Genomic DNA, 10503 nt, shown 5'->3' with positions numbered 1-10503 from the left:
GTACGAATTCTTTGAATATCCATGATGCTAATGATGATTGCACTAATTATGATGAAAATACCTCCTATAAACATGTCAATTTTTGTGGAGTAGATTGGGTTTGCAAGTACACACTGAATAGGGAAGATAGATATTGTAAGTAAGTACTTAGAAACTAAATTGTTGCAAGAAAGTCTGGATGAATGTGCTGAAAGATTCAATATTTTTCATGCCCCTTGTGAACTTTGCAATGAACATGGTCATTTAAAGCTCCAATGCTATTTGTTTCATGATCAAGTCGTGTCCAAACATTGTGATAGTTTGATTACCCTTGAGCATCATAAAGAGCTTAGCCTTCTTTTGGGTTATGAAGAAATGAAACGTATAACTGAGGGTATTCCAAAGTTTAATCTTGATAGAGTTCTTGATTTTGATCTAGAGAATATTTATATGTATTGTGCGGTGAATTGCATTAAAAATCCTTATATTGCCAACTACATAAAGAAAAGGAAACAAATAGAAGATGAAGAGAATACTAATGAAAGGGAAGAGACTTCCCAATATCCTCCTATTATCTCTTATGATGAATCAGGCAACGAGGAGGAGCCTCCTATTCAACCAATCTCATTAATAAGGAGCTCCAAAAAGAGGATTGAACCCACACACGATGTGGTAAAGAAGAAGAAAATAAAAAGGAAAAGAGGTAAAAAGGTATCTCTCCCAAATAAAGTTGCTCCTATTATTGTTGTGCCTCATGAAAATGAAGATGATACACTTGATGATGATCTCGTTATGCCTATTGCTTGTTGTGATGATTATGATTGGGAAGATAATGATACTTCTTATGATCTTAAAAATCTTTTTGGCACACGCTTGGAAGAATATAATAATTGCTATACTATTGGTGCTATCCATGCTATTAATGATGAGAGTGATTATGCTTATGATACGAAAAGGCCCAAGCTCGGGGAAGCTATGTTTGATGAGGATGACATATTTGAGAATATATTTTCTGCAATTAATGTCTGTCCCAAGCTTGGGGATTCTATGTTTAATAATGATGATATTTTTAGCCTTGCATGTTTTGATATGCAAAGTGATTATGATGAGAACAAAGTTGTTACTTATGATGATTATTGTGATGAAACTTATGCTATAAAAAGTAGTGATGATTATATTTATAAAACTTGTCATGATTATGATTACCCCTTCTCTGAACATTACTCTTTTAATATGGAAACAATTTATAGTATTCGACTTTCCTATGATACTCCCACTATTCCGAATGAGAAGAATTTTGCTTATGTGGAGAGTAATAAAATTTCTATGCTTGTAGATCATGAAAGGAATGCTTTAGGTGCTGGTTATATTGTTGAATTCATTCATGATGCTACTGAAAATTATTATGCGGGAGGAATATATGCTTGTAGGAATTGCAATAATATCAAGTTTCCTCTCTATGTGCTTAAGGTTTTGAAGTTATGCTTGTTTTGCCTTCCTATGCTAGTTGATTATTGTTTCCATAAGTTGTTTGCTCACAAAATCCCTATGCATAGGAAGCATGTTAGACTTAAATGTGCTAGTCATATTCTTCATCATGCTCTCTTTATGTTTCAATTCTTATCTTTTATGTGAGCATCATTGAAATCATCATGCCTAGCTAGGGGCGTTAAACGATAGCGCTTGTTGGGAGGCAACCCAATTTTATTTTGTGTTTTTTGTTTTTGGTTCTGTTTAGGAATAAATAATCCATCTAGATTCTGTTTAGATGTGGTTTTATCTTTTAATTAGTGTTTGTGCCAAGTTAAACCTATTAGAACTTCTTGGAAGATAGTTATTTGATCTTGCTGTAATTTCCAGAATCTTTGCACTCAGTGCCCGAATTGTCAAAAATCACCAGAACGTGATAAAATAGTGATTCCAATTTCTGCTGATCAATAAACAAATTTTCCAGGTCGTCTAATTTTGGTAGAATTTTTTGGGTTCCAGAAGTTTGCGTTAGTAACAGATTACTACAGACTGTTCTGTTTTTGACAGATTCTGTTTTGCGTGTGTTGTTTGCTTATTTTGATGAATCTATGGCTAGTAAAATAGTTTATAAACCATAGAGAAGTTGGAATACAGTAGGTTTAACACCAATACAAATAAAGAACAAGTTCACTACAGTACCTTAAAGTAGTCTTTTGTTTTCTTTCTCTAACGGAGCTCACGAGATTTCTATTGAGTTTTGTGTTGTGAAGTTTTCAAGTTTTGGGTGAATTCTTTTGATGGATTATGAAACAAGGAGTGGCAAGAGCCTAAGCTTGGGGATGCCCATGACATCCCCAAGATAATCCAAGGACACCAAAAATTCAAAGCTTGGGGATGCCCCGGAAGGCATCCCCTCTTTCGTCCACTTCCATCGGTAATTTACTTGGAGCTGTATTTTTATTCACCACATGATATGTGTTTTGCTTGGAGCGTCTTGTATTATTTGTGTCTTTGCTTGTTAGTCTACCACAATCATCCTTGCTGTACACACCTTTTGAGAGAGCCATGTATGAATTGAAATTTGTTAGAATACTCTATGTGCTTCACTTATATCTTTTGAGCTTGATATACTCTATGTGCTTCACTTATATCTTTTTGAGCGTGATAATTTTTGCTCTAGTGCTTCACTTAGATCTTTTAGAGCACGGTGGTGGTTTGTTTTAAAGAAACTTGATCTCTCATACTTCACTTAGATTATTCTGAGAGTCGTTAATAGCATGGTAATTTGCTTAATGTTAATATACTTGGTATTCAAGATATGTGAAACTTTCTTTTTAGTGGGTTGAATACTAAGATAAGTTTGATGCTTGATAATTGTTTTGAGATATGGAGGTGATAATATCATAGTCATGCTAGTTGAGTAGTTGTGAATTTGAGAAATACTTGTGTTGAAGTTAGCAAGTCCCGTAGCATGCACGTATGGTTAAAGTTGTGTAACAAATTTGAAGCATGAAGTGTACCTGGCTTGTGCATCCTTATGAGTGGCGGTCGGGGACGAGCGATGGTCTTTTCCTACAAATCCATCCCCCTAGGAGCATGCGCGTAGTACTTGATTTTTGATGACTTCTAAATTTTTGCAATAAGTATATGAGTTCTTTTGACTAATGTTGAGTCCATGGATTATACGCACTTTTACCTTTCCGCCATTTGCTAGCCTCTTCGGTACCGTGCATTGCCCTTTCTCACATTGAGAGTTGGTGCAAACTTCGCCGGTGCATCCAAACCCCGTGATATGATACGCTCTTTCACACATAAACCTCTCTATATCTTCCTCAAAACATCCACCATACCTACCTATCATGGCATTTCCATAGCCATTCCGAGATATATTGCCATGCAGCTTCCACCACCATCATCATCATCATGACATGCTTTACTTTTGTCATATTGCCATTGCATGATCTTGTAGTTGACATCGTATTTGTGGCAAAGCCACCATGCATTATTTTTCATACATGTCACTCTTGATTTATTGCACCATACCGGTACACCGCCGGAGGCATTCATATAGAGTCATATCTTGTTCTAGTATCGAGTTGTAATCATTATGTTGTAATCAATAGAAGTGTGATGATCATCATTATTAGAGCATTTCCCAGTCAAAAAAAAGAGAGAAATGCCAAAAAGAAAAAAAAGAAAGGCCCAAAAAAAGAGAAAATAAAAAGGGCAATGCTACTATCTCTTTTTCCACACTTGTGCTTCAAAGTAGCACCTTGTTCTTCATGTAGTGAGTCTCATATATTGTGCTTCAAAGTAGCACCATGATTTTCATATAGTGAGTCTCATAAGTTGTCTTGTTCATACTAGTGCGAATTTTTCATTATAGAACTTAGCTTGTATATTCCAACGATGGGCTTCCTCAAAATGCTCTAGGTCTTCATGAGAAAGCAAGTTGGATGCACACCCACTAGTTTTCTTTTGTTGAGCATTCTTAGCTCTAGTGCATCCGTTGCATGGCAATCCCTACTCCTTGCATTAACATCAATTGATGGGCATCTTCATAGCTCATTGATTAGCCTCGTTGATGTGAGATTTTCTCCTTTTTTGTCTTCTCCACACAATCCCCATCATCATATTCTATACCACCCATAGTGCTATGTCCATGGCTCGCGCTCATGTATTGCGTGAAGGTTGAAAAAGTTTGAGATTATTTGAGTATGAAACAATTGCTTGGCTTGTCATCGGGGGTATAGAAGTTGGGAACATCTTTGTGTGACGAAAATGAAGCTTAGCCTAACTATATGATTTTGTAGGGATGAACTTCCTTTGGCCATGTTATTTTGAGATGACATAATTGTTTGATTAGTATGCTTGAAGTATTATCATTTTTATGTCAATATGAACTTTTGTCTTGAACCTTTCGGATCTGAATATTCATACCAGGATTAAGAAGATTTACATTGAAATTATGCCAAAGTATCACTCCGCATCAAAAATTCTCTTTTTATCATTTACCTATTCGAGGACGAGCAGGAATTAAGCTTGGGGATGCCTGATACGTCTTCAACGTATCTATAATTTTTGATTGCTCCATGCTACTGTATCTACTGTTTTGGACTATATTGGGCTTTATTTTCCACTTTTATATTATTTTTGGGACTAACCTATTAACCGGAGGCCCAGCCCAGAATTGTTGTTTTTTGCCTATTTCAGTATTTCGAGGAAACAGAATATCAAACGGAGTCCAAACGGAATGAAACCTTCGGGAACGTGATCTTCTCACCGAACGTGATCCAGGAGACTTGGACCCTACTCCAAGAAGTTTCCGGGGAGGTCACGAGGGTGGAGGGCCCCCCCTGGGCGCGCCCCCTGCCTCGTGGGCCCCTCGGAGCTCCACCGACGTGCTTCTTCCGCCTATATATCTCCATATACCCTAAAAACATCAGAGGGCAAGATAGATCGGGAGTTCCGCCGCCGCAAGCCTCCAGAACCACCAAAAACCAATCGGGGCCCCTTTCCGGTACCCTACCGGAGGGGGGGGGATCCATCTCCAGTGGCCATCTTCATCATCCTGGCGCTATCCATGACAAGGAGGGAGTAGTTTTCCCTCGGGGCTGAGGGTATGTACCAGTAGCTATGTGTTTGATCTCTCTCTCTCTCATGTTCTCTCTCGTGTTCCCTCTATGGCACGATCTTGATGTATCCCGAGCTTTGCTATTGTAGTTGGATCTTATGATATTTCTCCCCCTCTACTCTCTTGTGATGAATCAAGTTTCCCCTTTGAAGTTATCTTATCGGATTGAGTCTTTTATGAGAACACTTGATGTATGTCTTGGTGATCAACTTGCGGGTTTCGTGACATTGGAAACCTATGCATAGGGGTTGGCACACGTTCTTGACTCTCCGGTAGAAACTTTGGGGCACTCTTTGAAGTACTTTTATGTTGGTTAGATGAATCTGAGATTGTGTGATGCATATCGTATAATCATGCCCATGGATACTTGAGGTGACAATGGAGTATCTAGGTGACATTAGGGTTTTGGTTGATTTGTATCTTAAGGTGTTATTCTAGTACGAACTCTTTTATAGATTGATCCGAAAGAATAGCTTTGTGGTGGTTTCGTACCCGACCATAATCTCTACGTTTGTTCTCCGCTATTAGTGGCTTTGGAGTGACTCTTTGTCGCATGTTGAGGGATTGTCATATGTTCTATCTATGTTATTATTGTTGAGAGAACTTGCACTAGTGAAAGTATGAACCCTAGGCCTTGTTTCCTATCATTGCAATACCGTTTACGCTCACTTTTACCACTTCTTAACTTGCTGTTTTTATTATTTCAGATTACAAAAACCTACATCTACTATCTATTTTGCACTTGTATCACCATCTCTTCGCCGAACTAGTGCACCTATACAATTTACCATTGTATTGGGTGTGTTGGGGATACAAGAGACTCTTTGTTATTTGGTTGCAGGGTTGCTTGAGAGAGACCATCTTCATCCTACGCCTCCTACGGATTGATAAACCTTAGGTCATTCACTTGAGGGAAATTTGCTACTGTCCTACAAACCTCTGCACTTTGAGGTCCAACAATGTCTACAAGAAGAAGGTTGTGTAGTAGACATCAAGAGGATGAAGACACGCTATGTATTTCTGCGAGCATGCATCGAACGACTAGGCGCTCTAGATCGGACGGCTATCTAGGCTGTTGATCTTTTTCTAAAATCAACCGACTGATTTGTAGTGGCCGCCAAAAAAATAGGTTTAGAGTGTGACGGCATTTCTAATCGATCCCCTAAAAGGCCGTAAGGGAGTACCAAACTTTTAGTCCCTTAAACCGGACCTAGCCGATCCTCTAAAAGAGTTAACAAAATAATTTTTTTACTCCAACTTCCTATTACCCTAAAAAAATCCCTAAATTACTCCAACTTTAGGCAGCCAAGTAAAACTGAGTCTCTCCCTCCCACGCCGCACTACCTCTCACCGCCGCTGCCGCCGGCCTCCATGCCGCCACCGATGACCTCTGAGCCGGACGGAATGGATAGCCAACACCCCCCGCTTACTCCGCCGGCCGCCGGCGCCGGTGAATCGCAACCGGAATCCACCCACACGCCGTCGCCGTTGGCGAAAAAAAGCTTGGGGATGACAAAGAACCACCACGTCCAAGCGCCGGCTCCAACCACGCCAATGGTGTCCGGCGTGGCCACCGCGTCTTCGGCAACGGCAGGCCGCCTTCCCGCCGCACCTACCAAAAGCCAATGGCAGCGGCGGCGCTCGTCGAGGCGGCCACCAAGAAAAAGACGAAGAAGATCGCAGCGCCGGCTCATGCAAGGCATACGCCTCATGGGCAACTCCGGCTGCCCCTATGGCGACTGCTCCGGCGCAAGCGGCGGCAGCAAAAAACACGGCCGCTAAATCCTCGATGAAATGCCAGTAAGGTAAAAAAAACTCGTGTCCTGTTGGAATTCGATAGTGATTGTTCGTGATCGGTAGTGAGGGTTTATAGTGCTTGCTTTGACATTGTAGAGTGGAGATGACTGATACATCTCCAACGTATCGATAATTTTTTATTGTTTCATGCTATTGTATTATCAATTTTGAATGTTGTACATGTCATTATATGCAATTATATATCATTTTTTGGGACTAACCTATTAACATATTGCCCAGTGCCAGTTGTTGTTTTTTACACATTTTTGGCTTTTCAGAAAATCAATATCAAACGAAGTCAAAACGGAAAAAACACTTTGAATTGATTTTTTCTAAACCAAAAAAGACCCTAGAAGGTTCAGGAGATGGCCAGAAGAGCCAGGAGGGAGCGACAGACCCTAGGGGCCAGGCTTGTGGGCCTCTCGTGGCACATCAAACCCTATTTCCACATCTATAAATACTCACATATTCCCCTGAAATCAGAGATACACCCAAAAGACTTTTCCCCCCGCCGCAAGTCCAGAACCACGAGATCATGTCTGGAGGCCTTCTCTGGTACTCTACCAGAGAGGGAGTCGATCATGGAGGAGCTCTACATCAACCTTGCTGCCCTTTTGATGATGGGTGAGTAGTTTACGACAGACCTACGGGTCCATAATTATTAGCTAGGTGGCTTCTTCTCTCTCTTTGATCTTCAATACAATGTTCTCCTTGATGTTCTTGGAGATCTATTCGATGTAATGAATTTTTACGGTGTGTTTGTTGGGATCCAATGAATTGTGAGTTTATGATCAGATCTATCCATGATTATTATTTGAGTTTTCTCTGGACTCTTTTATGCATGATTACTATAGCTTCGTATTTCTATTCGAACTATTGATTTGGTTTGGTCAACTAGATTGATTTTTCTTGTAATGGGAGATGTGTTTTGTAATGGGTTCGATCTTGCGATGCTCAATCTCAGTGACAGAAGGGGACATGACACGTATGTATCATTGCTATTAAGGGTAAAAAGATTGGGTTTATTTATATGTGAGTTTATCTTGTCTACATCATATCATCTTACTTAATTTTTTCATAAACTTAATACACTAGATGCATGTTGAATAGAGATCGATGTGTGGAGTAATAGTAGTGGGTGCATAATCGTTTTGGTCTACTTGTCTCCGACGTGATGCCTATATATGATCATTGCCTTGGATATCTTCATAATTATTTTCTTCTTATCAACTGCCCAACAGTAATTTGTTTACTCACCATATGCTATTTTTAAGAGAGATGCCTCTAGCAAAACTATGGCCCCCGGGTCTATCTTTTATCATATACTAAAATTAAAAATACCTTACTGCGTATTTTTGTATTTTTGTCTGATCTATATATCAAAAACTACACAATTTAATCTTGCTCTTAACCGTCAAGGGATTGACAACCCCTTGTTCACGTTGGCTTGTAAGGATTTGTTGTTTGTGTGCAGGTGCTGTTAACGAGTTGTTGCTTGGTTCTCCTACTGGATTGATAACCTTAGTTCTTAACTGAGGAAAATACCTATCTCTATTGTATTGCATCATTCTCTCCTCTTCGGGGAAATCCTAACGCAGATCACAAGTAGCAGAAAGAATTTCTTGCTCAGTTGCCGGCGAGACATCATCAACATCTAACAAGTACCATCACATAAACTTTTATCTCCTTGCATTTACATTATTTCCCATTTGCCTCTCATTTTCATCTCCTCCATTTCTAAAACGTTTTAACAAAAATACAAAAATATTTTCCGTTTACCTTTTTACTCATTTCACTACTGGGAAAGGGCTTATAAGTGAACCCTAACTAGTGGTGGGTGTCCGTAATTGCTCGCCACTACAAAAGCTAAAGCAGTGGCGAGCGGAATGGCCGACCTGCCACAAGTATGTTTCCGCGGGTGTGCCCACGACCCGACAGTGCTTAGTGGCGGGTTATTCCCGGTGCTTATTTATTCACAAGTTTGGGCTGGCGGGTGCTAAGTGCTGCTCGCCACAGCAACTTTAACTATACTTGGTCGGCACCCGCCGTTGGTAGACTACTGCCAGTTACATACCTAAAACAGATCTGGATCCAAGCACAACGTATGTCCTCCTCCGTTGCGCCCCACGCCCGCCCTACGACGCCGACGTCCTCCACCTCGGTCCATCCCCCATCGCCGCCCCCGTCCTACACCACATCCGCCCCCCTCGCGCGGCCCGTCCCCCTAACCGCGGCATCCCTCGTCCTCCATCGCGGCCCGCCCGCCTCCTCGCCGAGGCTTCCCCTTGTCCACGGGGTCCCTGTCCTCCGTCGCGCCCCCCTTGCCGCGGTCGTGGCCTCCTCCAGCAGCGGGGGCGGACATCGCCGCCGGCAACCAACCTCCTCCTTAGCCGAGGCCACCAATCCCTCGTCCACCTCGTGATCAAGCAGTGTGCAGGTCATTATATTTGATTCAAGTTACATTGTAGATTAATGTTGGTGATTATATGCCCGTCAATATAGATTGTAGATTAACGGGGCTTAAAAGAAGTGTTTGCAATATTGTGAAACGTTGATTAATTTCCGTTTCGCAACAATTTGGATACTTAATGTTTTGATTTTGTAGCATAAGTCATGCCCAAATTTGCTGTCCGTGCATACCCTATATTATTGGTTGATGTAGAACATATATATTCTAGAAAGAAATATGAATCATTGTAATCCATGTTTTACTCAGAGCCAACTCCTAATATATATCATTGTTTTAGCTAGTACCTAATTACCCTGCATTTATCCTATTCGATATCAGGCATAGCAAATTGTAAAATAAATCAGAACATGTATGAGATATAGATGAATGGATTGTCAGTGTGCTCCACATAGCATATCAAATTTCTAAATCGTAATAAATCAAAGCAAAATCTACCTATATATAATATAGTGAGAATGTTTGCGGCTATTAATTAGTTCCTTCTATTTATAGTTAGAATGTTTGCGGCTAAAAAGTTTCTGATTTACTCCGCAAACATTTTAGCCGCAAACATTGCGGCTAAAATATTTGCGGAGTAACATTTAGAATTAGTTCATAACATGAATGTTTGTGGAGTAACATTTTAGCCGCAAATAATTCTGAATGTTTGCGGAGTAACATTTAGAATTATTTCATAACATGAATGTAGGCAATGAACGATGCATGCCACATTTGTGGCGACACGAGGCTTGGTGACTGTCACGAAGATCACCTAACTTCCAATGAGATTTGTGTTGATCTTCACGACGACTTCGTGGAGTTGGCGGTATGTTAACATTCCGTTTACTTCATGTTTTTTCTTTTTATGCTTTCATGGGATGGACGGTATGCTACATGATAAGTTCACCTAATTTATGTTTTCTTTTTATCATGCTCAATGCATCCCTTGTTGGGGAAGGGAGGATTTCATGCGTGTGGCCAACCTGGCCATCAATGAGAACTGGACGATTCAGTTCGACATGAAGCTATTAAAAACTGGCATTCCCTTGACCCTCACTCTCACAAACGAGGGGAGGGAGAACTTATTTCCATGGTCAAAAATGCATTGAGATTGCCACACAACTCTGGATGCAAGCTGGGAGGTCATTCTTACTATATTCTTCATGAAAATTGG

The sequence above is a fragment of the Triticum urartu genome, chromosome 2A (genome assembly GCF_056163025.1).
Source record: "Triticum urartu cultivar PI428250 chromosome 2A, HENAU_Tu73, whole genome shotgun sequence".
Classification (NCBI taxonomy): Eukaryota; Viridiplantae; Streptophyta; class Magnoliopsida; order Poales; family Poaceae; genus Triticum; species Triticum urartu.
The sequence above is the reverse complement of the archived record's forward strand: the minus strand, read 5'-3'. Positions refer to the sequence as shown.